The sequence below is a fragment of the Chiloscyllium plagiosum genome, unplaced genomic scaffold (assembly GCF_037043375.1).
Source record: "Chiloscyllium plagiosum isolate Xiang-an unplaced genomic scaffold, Cpla_swu_hap1 HiC_scaffold_53X, whole genome shotgun sequence".
Taxonomy (NCBI): domain Eukaryota; kingdom Metazoa; phylum Chordata; class Chondrichthyes; order Orectolobiformes; family Hemiscylliidae; genus Chiloscyllium; species Chiloscyllium plagiosum.
In genome coordinates this window covers 26137821-26151586 of record NW_028270191.1, presented here as the reverse complement: position 1 = coordinate 26151586, position 13766 = coordinate 26137821, and the positions used below count along the sequence as shown (strand labels likewise).

The following is a 13766-nucleotide window of genomic DNA, read 5'->3' as shown; positions in this document are numbered from 1 at the left end:
AGTGAATGCGACTGTTTCAATTAATAATTTGACCAAAAATTTTGAGCCAAATGTAAAGAAAACAGAATCGGAAAATGGGGTGAACTGGTTGTCATGAGCGAAAATTACAACTCCATCATTGGTGAAGCATTGAATGGTGAAGCAAACTAGATGAGCTGAATGGCTTATTTCTGCTCCTGTGTCTCATAGTTCTATTGAAGACTACCATAAATGCCATGTCCTGCCACTGTTTTGCATGTGAAAGTATTAAAAATGTGCAAGTTCACTGAAGACTGGCCTATAAGCAAATTGTATTGTTAAAACTACTTGTAACACTGCATAAAATTTACTTGTTTCTGCCCCATGTTCCAAATTGCATTAGTTTCTTCTTTAAAACCTGATAACAAAACAACCACCCAAAGCTTGTTACATAAATATGTACATTTACATTTTAGTATTATCTCTTAATGGCAACAATGAAAAGTAGACTGTTCACACACTGGGTATTTTCAGCCTTATGTATTTTCAACCTGCCTCAGGCAATATTCATTGGTCAAATTATTGCCATCTCTACTTATGTATACATTGTTCTCCACTTTACAATCATTTAAATGCTGACCAACTTTCAAAGATTAGTATGAGAAGGTGAATTGTTTAAGCAGAGTTTTAAAAGAGAGGTGAAGGTAAGTTGGAGGGAGGGGTGCAAAAATAAAAGCCAGAATTGAAGTTTGAGAGCCCCCTCTATTCGGTCAGCTAATAGTAAATGCTAGGCTAATTTGAAAGCTACATTGTATTTTTGACTCTTATTGACAGCCACACCTCAACAACCTGGGAGGGTTAGTGATCGCTCCTGTTAAAATTATTTTTCTACTTGTGAATGATACAGATTTATATTGAAATCTTTACCAGACCAATTGGATTCAGTAGTACTGCAAAGACATTTTATTAAAACAAAACTTGGTTTGCAATTGGTTTTGAAAACTAAAATTTAGCCATTATACTTTGGTATGTTTGACTGTGAACGCACCCATGTTTTAGTTTAATGCTTCCAAAATGTAACAGCAAATTGTGTAGCAATACTGTCAGGTTATGGTGAGGTTTTGGGAGGGAAGAGTGTCAAACAAATTGTCATGTAGGTCTTGTACAGGTGATCACATGGGGAGTCCTATGCTCCTGAGCACCTTTTTTACTAAAAATTCTCATTTATGGTCTTGAGCCCGCTTCTCATCTGTATTAATGAAACAGCATTAAGTCCCACTATTAAATATGGAATCAAAAGTTATGGAGAAAATGCAGGAAAGTGGAGTTGAGGATTATCACATCAACCATGGCAGACCAGACTCTATGGGCCGAATGGCCTACTTCTGCTCTCATCTTATGGCCTTGTGATGGGAATACTATATAATGGGAAGAGAATTATGGTAGTTTTGGAAGATTTTATATTTGTGATTGGGTTTTGGTGGAAACGTAAGCTGTAATCACAGGGAAGCAATGGCCTAGTGGTATTGTCACTAGATTATTATTGGATGTAAATTTGTTCTGAGCTGGAAGGTTCATTTTCAGACGTTTTGTCACCATACAAGTTAACATCATCAGTGAGCCTCCGGTGAAGCACTGGTGTTAGTGACCTGCTTTCTATTTGTGTTTAGGTTTCCTATGGTGTTAATCCAGCAACTCAGATAATGTTCTGGGGACATGGAGTTTAATTTAGATAAATGCAAGGTGCTGCATTTAGGGAAAGCAAATTTTAGCAGGACATATTCACTTAATGGTAAGGTCCTGGGGAGTGTTGCTGAACAAAGAGACCTTGGAGTACAGGTTCATAGATCCTTGAAAGTAGAGTAGAATCTTGCCAATAGTCATAGAGATGTACAACACAGAAACAGACCTTTTGGTCCAATTTGTCCATGCCGACCAGATATCCCACACTAATCCCATTTGCCAGCACCCGGCCCATATCCCTCCTATTCATACATCCATCCAGGTGCCTTTTTAAATGTTGCAATTGTATCAGCCTCCACCACTTTCTCTGGCAACCATTCCATACGTGCACCACCCTCGGCGTGAAAATGTTGCCCCTTAGGTCTCTCTTTTTAATATCTTTCCTCTCTCCCCCTCAACCTCTGTCCTCTAGTTCTGGACTCCCCCCACCCCAGGAAAAAGACCTTGCCTATTTACCCTATTCATGCCCTTTATGATTTTATAAACCTCTATAAGGTCACCCCTCAGCCTCTCTCGCTCCAGGGAAAACAGCCTCAGCCTATTCAACCTCTCCCTATAGCTCAAATCCTCCAACCATGGTAACATCCTTGTAAATCTTTTCTGAACCCTTTCAAGTTTCACAACGTCTTTCCTTTCAATAGGAAGGAGACCAGAATTGCATGCGATATTCCAAAAGTGGCCTAACTAACATCCTGTACAGCCACAACGTGACCTCCCAACTCCTATACTCAATACTCTCGCTAATAAAATTTACCAAATGCCGCCTTCACTATCCAATCTACCTGCGACTCTACTTTCAGGGAGCTCTGAACCTACACTCCAAGGTCTCTTTGTTGAGCAACGCTCCCTAGGACCTTACCACTAAGTGTATAAATCCTGCTAAGATTTGCTTTCCCAAATGCAATATCTCTCATTTATCTAAATTAAACTCCATCTGCTACTCCTCAGCCCATTAGCCCATCTCGGATTTGAATTCAATAAAAATCTGGAGTTACAAGTCTAATGATAACCATGAAACTATTGTTGATAGTCAGGAAAAACCCATCTGCTTACTCATTCAGACTCCTGACCACAGCAATGTGGTTGACTCTGAACTGCCCTCTGGGCAGTTGGCCAGCAATGCCCACATCCTGTGAAGGAGTAAAGAAAATCAAAACTGCACAACTTCCTGATTGTGCCCAAAGTAACACTTGATATCCAGTGTCAAGTAAATTAATTCCTTGGGTGAAGAGAGATAATTGACAATTGGTTTGAAGTGATAAATTGGCCCTCCGTGCACAGGTACAGTTCAGTCTTTATTGTTACGCATTCCATATACTTTTTGATGTTTCCTCATAGATTCTCATGTCTACATTTATGTTAAAACTGCAAACTTGGCATGGTAATTATATCTCCCCACCAGAAGTGGGGGTTACAGTCCCTCCACTGCAAAGGGGTGTACTCTCAGCTCAAATTTGCATCATCAGTATTCACTGTATAGGTAATCATTAGAGTCATAGAGATGTACAGCATGGAAACAGACCCTTCGGTCCAACTCGTCCATGTCGACCAGATATTCCACCCCAATCTAGTCCCACCTGCCAGCACTCGGCCCATATCCCTCCAAACTTTTTCTAATCATATACTCAATACTCTGACCAATAAAGGAAAGCATACCAAACACCGTCTTCACTATCTTACCTACCTGTGAATCTACTTTCAAGGAGCTATGAACCTGCACTCCAAGGTCTCTTTGTTCAGCAACACTCCCCAGGACCTTACCATTACGTGTATAAGTCCTGCTAAGATTTGCTTTCCCAAAATGTAGCACCTCGCATTTATCTGAATTAAACTCCATCTGCCACTTCTCAGCCCATTGGCCCATCTGATCAAGATCCTGTTGTAATCTGAGGTAACCTTCTTCGCTGTCCACTACAACTCCAGTTTTGGTGTCATCTGCAAACTTAGTAACTATACCTCCTATGTTCATGACTAAATCATTTATATAAATGACGAAATATCGTGGACCCAGCACCAATCCTTGTGGCACTCCACTGGTCACAGGCCTCCAGTCTGAAAAACAACCCTCCACCACTACCCTCTGTCTACTACCTTTGAGCCAGTTCTGTATCAAAATGGCTAGTTCTCCCCGTATTCCATGAAATCTAACCTTGCTAACCATGGGGAACCTTGTTGAACGTTTTGCTGAAGTCCATATAGATGACATCTAACGCTCTGCCCTCATCACTCCTTTGTTACTTCTCCAAAAAACTCAATCAAGTTTGTGAGACATGATTTCCCACACACAAAGCCATGTTGACTATCCCTAATCAGTCCTTCCAAATACATGTACATCCTGTCCCTCAGGATTCCCTCCAACAACCTCCCCATCACCAATGTCAATCTCACCGGTCTGTAGTTCCCTGGCTTGTCCTTAACATTTTCTTAAATAGTGGCGGCACATTAGCCAACCTCCAGTCTTCCAGCACCTCATCTGTGACTATCAATGATACAAATATTTCAGCAAGGGGCCTGGCAATCACTTCCCTAGCTTCCCACAGAGTTCTAGGGTACACGTGATCAGGTCCTGGGGATTTCTCCACTTTTGTGTGTTTCAAGACATCCAGCACTTCCTCTGTAATATGGGCATTTTTCAAGATGTCACCATCTATTTCCCTACATTCTGTATCTTCCATGTCCTGCTCCACAGTAAACACTGATGCAAAATACTAGTTTAGTATCTCCTGCAGCTGGGGACCCTATTCTCTCCCTAGTTACCCGTTTGTCCTTAATGTATTTGTAAAATTCCTTTGGATTCTCCTTAACCCTATTTGCCAGAGCTACCTCGTGTTCCCTTTTTGCCCTCCTCAATTCCCTCTTAAGTATATTCTTCTAAGATACTCTTCTCAAGTATACACTTGATCTATCCTGTCTATGCCTGACATATGCTTCCTTCCTTTTCTTAACCAAACCCTCCATTTCTCTAGTCATCCAACATTCCCTACACCTACCAGCTTTTCCTTTCACCCTAACTGGAATATACTGTCTCTGGCCTCTTGTTATCTCATTTCTGATGGCTTTCCATTTTCCAGCCATCCCTTTACCTGTGAACATCTGCCTCCAATCAGCTTTTGAGAGTTCTTGCCTGATACCGTCAAAATTGGCCTTTCTCCAATTTGGAACTTCAACTTTTAGATCTGGTCTATCCTTTTCCATCGCTATTTAAAAACTAATAGAGTTATGGTCACTGGCCCCAAAGTGCTTCCCAACTGACACCTCCGTCACCTGCCCTGCCTTCTTTCCCAAGAGTAGGTCATGTTTTGCACCTTCTCTAGTAGGTACATCCACATACTGGATCAGAACATTTTCTTGTACACACTGAGTAAATTCCTCACCATCTAAACCCTTAACACTGTGGCAGTCCCAGTCTTTGTTTGGAAAGTTAAAATTCCCTACTGTTACCACCCTATTATTCTTACAGACAACTGAGGTCTCCTAACAAATTTGTTTCTCAATTTCCCACTGACTATTAGGGGGTCCATAATACAATCCCAGTAAGGTGGTCATCCCTTTTCTTCTTTTGCAGTTTCCCCCAAATAACTTCCCTGCTTGTATTTTTGGGAATATCCTCCCTCAGTGCAGCTGTAATGCTATCCCTTATCAAAAACGCCACTCCCCCTCACTTGCCTCCCTTTCTACCCTTCCTGTAGCGTTTTGTATCCTGGAACATTAAGCTGCCAGTCCTGTGCATCCCTGAGCCACGTTTCTGTAATTGCTTTGCTATCCCAGTTCCATGTTCCTAACCATGCCCTGAGTTCATCTGCCTTCCCTGTTAGGCCTCTTGCATTGAAATAAATGCAGTTTAATTTATCAAGTCCTACCTTGTTCTCTGCTTTGTTCCTGCCTGTCATGACTGTCTGACTCACTTCTTTTTCTCAACAGTACTAATCTCAGATTGATCTCTTTCCTCTCAATCTCCCTGGGTTCCCACCCCCCACCTTACTAGTTTAAATCCTCCTAAGTCGCTCTCAGAAATCTCCCTGCCAGTATGTTAGTCCCCTTCCAATTCCGGTGCAATCTGTCCTCCTTGTACAATCAATTCTACCCCAGAAGAGCTTCCAATGATCTAAAAATGTGAATCCTTCTCCCGTACACCCACTCCTCATCCATGCATTCATCTACTCTATCCTCCTATTCCCACCCTCACTAACGCGGAGCACCGGGAGTACTCCAGATATTACTACTCTCGAGGACCTCCTTTTAAAATTCCTGCCTAACTCTCTATATTCTTCCTTCAGACTCTCATCTTGTTCCCTTCCAGTGTCGTTGGTTCCAGTGTGTACAATGGCCTCCTACTGGGCCCTCTCCCCCTTGAGAATATTCTGCACCCTCTGAGATATTCTTGATCCTGGTACCAGGGAGGCAATGCACCATTTTGATTTTTCGCTGCTGACCACAGAAATGCCAGTCTGTGCATCGGACTAGAGAGTCCCCTAACACAATCTATTTCTTGGAACGCGACGTACCCCTCATTGCATTAGAGCCAGTCTCAATACCAGAAACTTGGCTGCTCATTCTACGTTCCCCTGAGAATCCATCACCCCATACATTTTTGAAAACAGCATACTTGTTTGAAATGGGGATAGCCACAGAGAACTCCTGCACTACCTGCCTACCTCTTTAACGTTTTGACTTTGTTCTAGAACTTTGGAGAAAGAAAAATGCAACCGCATATAAAACAGTAATTGCTGCTCCTGGAGTTTGAGGAAATCCCTAAAATGCCTCAAAAGAAGGAGCAGCCTGTTCTAGCCAGAAATTTTACCCATCCTCCATCTTGGATTCTTGTATATTTGATGGGATAGCAATGTGGAATTGAATATCTAGATGGCATTCCTCCAGAAATGCTCTAAAGTTTGAACCATTATGTTGAATGTGTTAGCAGGTTAGCAATTGCAAATAACATTTATGTTTATTATACTTTTTAAAACCAAAGCCTGTTATGCAATCATTCTGGAATGTCATTAAGCTCTATAATTTCAATAAACTGTATACTCTTTTCATAGAATCCCTACAATGTTGGAACAGGCCCTTTGGCCCAAAAATTCCACACTGACCCTCCAAAGAGTAACCCACCAGACCCATTCCCCTACCCTATTAATCTACTTTTACCCCGACTCGTGCACCTAACCTACACATCCTTGAACACTATGGGAAATTTAGCATGACCAATTCATCTAACTTGCACATCTTTGGATTGCGGGAGGAAACCAGAGCACCCAGAGGAAATCCACACAGACACTGGGAGAATGTGCAAACTCCACACACAGTGCCCAAGGCTGAAATTGAACCTGAGCAGCAGTGCTAACCACTGAGCCATTGTGCCGTCCAGTGCCACAACTAATGAAGACCACAGCATACACCTGAGGGAAAAGCAGATGTAGCATGTAGTTATTCCAATAGCTGTAGTACATGGAGGAAGTAGTTGTCAGGAAAGCGATAAAATTCTTCTGTTGATAGTGCAGTCAAATTACATGTGTGTTCAACAAAGGTGCACAAAATTTGTGTAATGTGAGCAGTCAAAGACCACCATGTTATGAGGAGGCAATTGCCTTGTGATATTAATTTAGACTATTAATCTGAAGACACAGGTAATGGTCTGAGGACCCAGGTTTGAATCTGCTCTGCCAAGATGATAGAATTTAAATTCAATTTTTAAAAGAAATCTTGAATTTAAAAATCTACTGATGACCGTGAAGCCATTGACAATTGTTGGAAAACCCAACTAGATTATTGATGCCTTTTCAGAGAAGGCAGTCTGCCATCCTCACCTGGTCTGGCCTATATATGGTTGACTTTCAATTGCTCTTTGAAATGGCCATTCAATTTTATCAGTTGCTACAAAATCTCAAAGAAATGAAACTGTGTGGACCGTCTGGAATCGAACTGGGCACCAGAAAAGCCAATGGCAGAAACAGCCCTGTTGATCCTGCAAAGTCCTCCTTTCTGTGGGCTTGGGGATTAGCATTGCTGCCTCACAGCGCTAGGAACCTGGATTCGATTCCAGTTTGCACATTCTCCCGTGTCTACGTGGGTTTCTCCGGATGCTCCAGTTTCCTCCCTCAGTCCAAAGATGTGCAGGTTAGGTGAATTGCCATGCTAAATTGCCCATAGTGTTCAGTAATGTGTAGGTTAGGTGCATTAGTCAGGGGAAAATGTAGAGTAATTGGGTCGGGGGTTAGGTCTGAGTGGGATACTCTTCAGAGGGTTGGTGTGGAGTTGGTCAGTCAATGGCCTGTTTCCACGCTGTAGGGATTCAATTAATTAATCTGGGTGCAATGCAGAAGTTTTGAGAGCTGTCTCGGACTAGTCAAACAACAGCCTGACATAGTAACACTATTGGAATCAGACCTTGCAGATAATGTCTTATACACCATCCTTTGATATGTCCTGTCCCATTGGCAGGTAAGATCATAAGATATAGGAGCAGAAATTAGGCCATTCAGCCCATCGAGTCTGCTCTACCATTCAATCATGGCTAATAAGTTTCTCAATCCTATTGTCCTGCTTTCTCCCTATAACCCTTGTTCCCCTTGATACTCAAGAACCTATCTATCTCCATCTTAAATATACTCAGTGACCTGGCCTCTGCAGCCTTCTGTGGCAATGAATTCCATCGACTCACAACTGTCTGGCTGAAGAAGTTTCTCCTTATCTCTGTTCTAAAAGGTCTTCCCTTTACTCCAAATCTGTGCCTTCGGACCCTCGTCTCTCCTACCAATGGAAACCTCTTCCAACATGTCAAGGCCATTCAGTATTTTGTATGTTTCAATTAGATCCCCCCCCCTCATCCTTCTAAATTCCATTTAGTATAAACCTAGAGTCCTCAAATGTTCCTCATATGTTAAGCTTTTTCCATTCCTGGACCATTCTTGTGAACCTCCTCTGAACACACTCCATGGCCATGACATCCTTTGAGATATGGGGCCCAAAACTGCGCACAATACTCCAACTGCAGTCTTACCAGAGCTTTATAGAGCCTCAGAAGTACATCCCTGCTTTTATATTAAAGTCCTCTCAAAATAAATGCCATCATTGTATTTGCCTTCCTAACTACTGACTCAACCTGCAAGCTTACCTTGCGAGAATCCTGGACTAGAACTCCCAAGTCTCTTTGCACTTCAGATTTCTGAATTTTCTCTCCATTTAGAAAGTAGTCCATGCCTCTCTTCTTCCTACCAAAGTGCATGACCTCACTTTCCCATGTTGTACTCCATCTGCCACTACTTTGCCCACTCTCCTCTCCTAACCTGTACAAATCCTTCTTCAACCTCCCCGCCACCTCAATGCTACCTGTCCCTCTACCTGTCTTTGTATCATCTGCAAACTTAGCCAGAATGCTCTCAGTTCCTTCATCTAGATTGTTAATGTATAAAGTAAAGTGAAAAGTTGTGGTCCCAGCACTCAGCCTTGTGAAACACCATTTGTCACCAGCTGCCATCCTGAGAAGGACCCTTTTATCTCCACTCTCTGCTTTCTGCCAAACAGCCAAGCTTCTATCCATGCGAGCACCTTGCCTATGACACCAAGGGCCCTTATCTTACTCAGTAGCCTCCTGTGCGGCACGTGGTCAAAGGTCTTCTTAAAGTCCAAGTAGACAACATCCATTGGCTCTCCTTGGTCTAACCTGTTTGTACTTTCTCAAAGAATTCTAGCAGGTTTGTCAGGTATGATCTCTCCTTGATGAAACCATGCTGACTTTGCCCTATTTTTCCATACACTTCTAAAGCATTCAGAAATCTCATCCTTCACAATGGATGCCAGGATCTTACCTGTGACTGAGGTTAGGCTAATCTGTCTGTTATTTTCTGTCTTTTACCTTACTCCATTTTTAAGCATGGGTATCACTTTAGCGATTTTTCCAGTCCTCTGGGACCCTCCCTGATTCTAGCAATTCCTGAAAGATCACCACTAACCTCTCTGCTATGTCCCTTGGAACTCTGGGGTGTAGTTCGTCTGGTCTAGGTGATTTATCCACCTTCAAGCCATCCAGTCTTTCTAACACCTTCTTGGTGATGGCCACCATACTCATCTCAGCCCCCTCACTTTGTGCAGCACAGTGGTATACAATCGGGCGGGAGTTGCCCTGGAAGTCCTCAACATTGACTCCAGACCCCATGAGGTCTTATGGCTTAAGATTACACATGGGCAAGGAAACCTCCTGCTGGTTACCATGTACTGTCCTCCCTCTGCTGATGCATCAGTACTCCACCATGTTAAACAACTCTTGGAGGAAGCACAGAGGGTGGCAAGGGTGCAAGATGTACTCTGGGTGGGGGATTTCAATGTCCACCACCAAAAGTAGCTCAGCAGCAGCACTACCAATCAAGGTCCTAAAGGACAAAGCTGCTTGACTGGGGTGGCAGCAGGTGGTGAGGGAACCAATGAGTGAAAAACATAACTTCACTCTACCTTGCTGATTTGCGAGCTGCAGATTCATCTGTCCATTACGGTATCGGTAAGAGTGACCACTGCACAGTCCTTGTGAAGACCCGCCTACACATTGAGAATACCCTCCATTGTGTTTTGTGGCAGTATTACTGTGCTAAATGGGACAGACTTTGAACAGATATAGCAACTCCAGACTAGGCATCAGCAGCAAAATTGTACTCCAGCACAATCTGCAAATCTTATGGTGTGACATGCCCCTCACTCAACCCTGGTCCAGTGGAGAGTGCAGGAGAGCATGTCTGAAGCCACACCTAAAAAATGAGGTGTAAACCTGTTGAAAATACTAAATAAGATGACTGCCATGCCAAACAGCCTAAGCAGCAAGTGATAAACAGAGCTAAGCGATCCCACAGCTAACGGATCAGAGCTAAGTTCTGCAGTCCTGCCATATCCAGCCATGGATTAATCAACTCACTGGAGAAGGCAGCTTCACAAATATCCCCATCCTCAATGATGGAAGGGCCCAAAACAACAGTGTAAAGATAAGGCTGAAGCATTCACATGGATGATCTATCGCTGCCTTGTTCAGTTGTCCCCAGTGATGGTAATACCATCAATGAATCCTCCACTATCAAGTCCTTGGGGTTACCATTGACCAGAATCTCATCCTGGACTTGCTACATCAGCAGTGTGGCTACAAGAGTAGGTCAAACACTTGGAATCCCTCAGCAAGTAACTTCCCTCCTGACTCCCCAAAGCCTGTCCATCATATACAAAGCGCAAGTTAGGAGTGTGATGGAATATTCCCTCCTTGTCTGGATGCTTGCATCTACAATGCTCAAGAAGTTTGACAGCATCCAGGACAAAGCAGCCCGCTTGATTGGCACCTCATCCACAAACATCCACTCCCTCCACCACCGATATTCTGTACACCCTGCTGCTGCTACCTCCAAGATGCACTGCAGAGGTCAGCAAAGTCATCAAACAGAACCTTCCAAACCCAGGGCCACTTCCATCTGGAAGGACAAGGGCAGCCGATACATAGGAACGTCACCATCTGCGAGTTCCCCTACAAGCCACTCATCATCCTTGGAAATATATCATCATTCCTTCAGCGTAATATTGGGGGGGGGGGGGTTGTGTGTTTCTTCAATTAGTTGCATAACTGTCCACCATCATTCATGATTGGATGTGGTAGGATCTGATCCTTCAATAAGCTAAAAAGAAACAAGGTTGTGTGTGAATCAACCAATACCATCTTTGTTCCACTTCTCTCTAACCTGCCTTGTGGTGCTTTTATCTATTAAGCCATTGGGAAGGATTTAATGGTATAACATCTGGATTTTTAAAAATAAATTTATTCATGGGATGTGAGCATTGCCTGGCCAGCATTTATTGCCTATCCCTAGTTGCCCTTGAGCAGAAGGTCAGCTGAGTCCTTGAACCACTGGAGTCCACCTGTGGGATGACTCTCAATACCATTAGGGAGGGAATTCCAGGGTTTTGACCTGACGACACTGAAGGAATGGTGATATATTTCCAAGTCAGCATGGTGAGTGGCTTGGAGGGGAACTTGCAGATGGTGATGTTCCCATGTATTGGGCTCACTCTTGATTCACTGTATGTTATAGCAAGAAATGGTTGAAGATACTGGAAAAGCTGTTCTAATACAACTGCAATACTGAACTCTGCATTTCCAGGTATGTCCTTTTCCATTTAAAACAAAAACAGGAAAACTCCTATCTGACCAATCACCATCCATGAATTATCAGCAAAGTGATGGTAGATGGTAGCAAAGTGTTGACTGTGCTATTGATTGGCATTTACTCAGCAGTGACCTACTGAAAGAAGTTCTGTTTGGGATTTGGTGTCACCTGATTACTGATCCCATTTGCAGTCTTGATCCAAACATGGACACAAGCTGAACTAAGAGTGACTGGCCTAGAGATCAAGGTGACATTTGATAGTGTCAAAGAGTGTGGCACTGGAAAAGCACAGCCAGTCAGGCAGGTTTCATCAGCCATTCCTGATGAAGAGCTTATTCTTGAAACATCAACTCTCCTGCTCCTTGGATGCTGCCTGACCCTGATCTCCAGCATCTGCAGTCCTCACCTTTTTCCTAGCATTTGATAATGTGGCATCCAGGAATATTAGCAAAATTGAAGTCAATGGGAATCTGAGTGGGGTAAAAGAAACTTTTTAACACGAAGGATTGTGATTGTTGGAGGCTCATCGTCTTGGCCCTAAAACAAGAGTTCCCCAAGATAGTGTCTGAGGTCCAATCATCTTCATCTGCTTCATCAATTACCTTCCCTCTATCATATGATCAAGTGGGGATATTCGACACTGCGCAAAGTTTAATCCCATTTGTGACCCCTCTGATATGATGCACTCCATTCCAGCATGCAGCAAGGGCTGGTAAATGGCAGGTTACTTTTGTGCCATACATGCCTGCCCATGACCGTCTCCAACAGAATCTAGCCATCTCCCCATGATATTCAGTTGATCATTGAATTCCCTCCCCATCAGTATCCTGTGAGTTATGATTAATCAGAAACTGAAATGGACAGGTCATATAAATGCTGTAGCTTGTTGCAACAGATCAGAGACTAGATAGTCTAGGATGACTAACACTCACCACCTGATTTTTCCAAAACCTGTCCACCATGTATATGGCATAATTTAGGAGTGCAACAGAATTCTGTCCCCTTGTATAGATAATTGCATCTTCAACAGCACTCCATTTGATCGACCCTTCCAACTATCAACCGGATTCATTCCTCCCATCGACCAACCAGGTTGTACCCTCTACCTATTTTTACCTATCCCTAGCTCACCACCACCACCCCAGCCCTGAAGAAGGGTTACACCCAAAACGGTGATGTCTCCACCTCTTGATGCTGCCTGACTTGCTGTGTTCTTCCAGCCTCCTGTTTGACACTGTCCAGCCAAGCAAATCTGTTTGACACCCTGTCCACCATCTTAAGTATTCACTTGATCCACGATGGACACAGTAACAGTGGTTTATACTATCTAGAAGTACTTTGATAACACTTTCCAAACCATGACTGCAACCTAGAAAGACAAGGGCAACAGATGTATGAGAACACCACTGCTTGCAAATTCACCTCTGAGGCATATACCAGCTTGACTTTGCACTGTATCACCTCGCTGTTCCTTCGTTGTTGCTTGGTCAAAACGCTGGAATTCCCTTCCTTATAATGCTCTGGGCGTAAGTTAACCACATGGAATGTAGTGGTTCAATAATACGTCTCATCATCCCTCTCCATGATAAATAATTGAATCATCCTTGTCGGAACACACGACAGAAAATATTTTTTTAAAAATCTCAGCTGGAGTGACAGCATGGTCTACAGCTTGTCTATTTTTCAACCAGGTGGTGTGCATGTGAGATATATCACTTATCCCAAATTTGTGAGAGAACAGCTCACCTTCACCTAATTTCCTATATTCAGATTCCAACCGCTGGAAAAGTATTAAGATAGTTCTGCTACAAGTGCCAGCTCCACCCATGATGTGCACAGATGAACATTGTTACTGTCTGTGCAGGAGAAAATAAAACTAAAGAAACAAGTTGATTTCAAATTTTGAATGTGAACCTGAAGTTTGTTTCACCT

At 43.1% G+C, this 13766-nt stretch overlaps 1 protein-coding gene across 3 annotated transcripts in view; it reads left to right on the top strand.

Annotated features, from left to right (window-relative positions):
- Positions 1 to 13766, top strand: part of dnajc14 (DnaJ (Hsp40) homolog, subfamily C, member 14) — a 42313-nt gene that overhangs the window by 666 nt on the left and 27881 nt on the right. The window lies entirely within an intron of this gene.